Source organism: Phascolarctos cinereus, unplaced genomic scaffold, assembly GCF_003287225.1.
Source record: "Phascolarctos cinereus isolate Bilbo 61053 unplaced genomic scaffold, phaCin_HiC Scaffold_726;HRSCAF=1367, whole genome shotgun sequence".
Classification (NCBI taxonomy): Eukaryota; Metazoa; Chordata; class Mammalia; order Diprotodontia; family Phascolarctidae; genus Phascolarctos; species Phascolarctos cinereus.
In genome coordinates this window covers 38,112,668-38,114,928 of record NW_027556098.1, presented here as the reverse complement: position 1 = coordinate 38,114,928, position 2,261 = coordinate 38,112,668, and the positions used below count along the sequence as shown (strand labels likewise).

General features: G+C 47.4%; 1 pseudogene; it reads right to left on the bottom strand.

Annotated features, from left to right (window-relative positions):
• Positions 1 to 959: 959 nt before the first annotated feature.
• On the bottom strand, positions 960 to 1,744 carry LOC110212803 (kallikrein-14 pseudogene; annotated as a pseudogene).
• Positions 1,745 to 2,261: the final 517 nt, after the last annotated feature.

Sequence of the window (2,261 nt, the reverse complement as noted above, 5' to 3'; positions counted from 1 at the left end):
GCATATGTCACAGGATCAAAGCTTGAGATAGTTTGGAGGGAACTTTAGAGGTTACCGAATCCAATCCTTTCATTTTTGCAGATGCGTAGGCCTTTCTTCAAATCTATGTGATGCCCCACAACTCTTTTCCTGTGTCTCTTTCAGAGTCTCTTCATCTGCCTATGTATCCATGTCTGTGTCTTCTCTGTCTCCCTTCTACCTCTACCTCCTGGTGGGTCCCTAACTTCTTTTTTTTTCCACAAGGGAAGTCCTGTAGGTTTTATTAATCTAAGACTGTTGGGGAGAGGTGACCAAGACGAATCTGCTAAGTTACTTGTTATTTTGGATACCTGAATAAGGCAGTGGATTCATGAAAGTGGCTAGGGTACCTGGGAGGTTGGGGATAGATCTGCATTCAGATCCCAGGATTAGGAAAGAACACTTTTTAAATTTTTTTAAATTTTTTTTTTTTTTGGTTAGGCAATGGGGTTAAGTGACTTGCCCAGAATCACACAGCTAGTAAGTGTTATGTGTCTTAGGTTGGATTTGAATTCAGGTCCTCCTGAATCCAGGGCCGGTGCTCTATCCACTGCGCCACCTCGCTGCCCAAGAACACTAGTCTTGAATTGTTACATCCTAGGTATGTGACATTAGGAGATCACTTTTACCCTCAGTTTCCCCATTTGTAAAAATTGGAGTATATGGTCATTCTAAAAGGTCCTTTCCTGACCTGCTATTTCAGGGTCCAAAGTCCCTTCCATCTCTAAATCCTTTTGATTCCCTTTTCATGAATCCAAATCCATACTAGAGATGGGTCCTCCAGAGGTCCATGGAAGTCAGGATGGCTGAGTCCTGTCCTTGGGGGAGGGGAAGTTTCCTTTGTAGGATATAGGGATGTAATTTCAGGCCACCTGTCCCTGAGAGCAGAACTGGGGACAGGTTGAACTGGGCAATCCTCCTGGAGGTGTGGGGGCAGCTTGTCAATTCTTCTGCATTTCATTTGGGATCCAGGTCCAGTAACAGCATAGGTTGGTATAAATACCAGGAAACCTGGGCAGGGCACAGTGTTCCATGCCCCAAGACACCTTGCTCTGCAGGGTCCCATTGCACACCAAGGGGCCTCCAGAGACACCCTGGCATGAGTCCTTCCTACCTTCCTTCTCCCCAGCACAGACCATACCAGGAGTGATGGCTCTTTGGTAAGCATTTTTGCATTTTTTTTTTCAGATATGATACCGATCTTCACACACTGGAGGGCTCTGGGATATCTGGCAAAAGGAGTGGACATGGTACCCCAGCCAGGCACCAGGCAGGTTGTGCCTGGATTGACACAGTCTTTGGCCAGCTGAATGGGGCAAACCTGGCGGGGGAGGGGGGGAGTCAGCCTCACTGGCTTCTGCAGGTAGAGCAGCATGAGGTCATTGTTGCTGGTCCTGGGGTTGTACCTGGGGGTAGGGTACCCAGCGCTCCACCTTGACCGATTGCTGATAGGGCTATTATGTTTTCCCAGGACCACTCAAGGTTCCAGTGGGTACAGTGAGCTGCTGTGAGGACCCACCGATTGGACAGCAGGACACCCTCACAATGGAAGTTCTGATTGATAAACAGTGTGGCCTGGGAGTGGGAAATCCAAGTTTGACCACCAATGATCTTATCTTCATTCCTCTCTACTTTGGCAGCGACCCACAGAAGAGGCAGTGCAAAGACCAGGATGAACATAGCTGCAGAGATGTCTAATTGGGGTCGGGGGAGGTCTTAAGTAGGGTAGGGGAGGTCAGAGGCAGAAATGGTGCCCCTAACCGGGGGAGAGCCATAAAGGCTGAGGCAACGGGGCAGGACACGCAGACAAGGGGCCAGGTGTCCCCTGGGGAGGGGTTGTCTCGCAGAGAAGGGCTGGTCCAGGAGAAGGGCTCTCTCTTCCTCTTCATAACTTCTTTTTAAAAACCATGTCTGAGGCCAGTTTTAGAGTGTGAACTTCATCATTCCTTAAGAGTCTGTCAGATGATCCTTCCTTACTGCTGCACAACTTTGAAGCTAGGAACTTGAGTCACTTGAATCAATGGGAACAAAGGCCCCATTATTGGATCCTCGTAGGGGAAATTCATTCCTTATAGTGGGTGTCTAGAAAAAAGGCTTTCCAAACTGCTCTTATCACATGCATGGATATGTCTCTTACATAAATAAATGAAAGTCAAGGCTAAAATAGGGATTAATTGAAAATTTACAAAATTGTGATTTTTAGGTCATTTGAAGTGATGTCCCTTCCTGAAAACAATGCTATC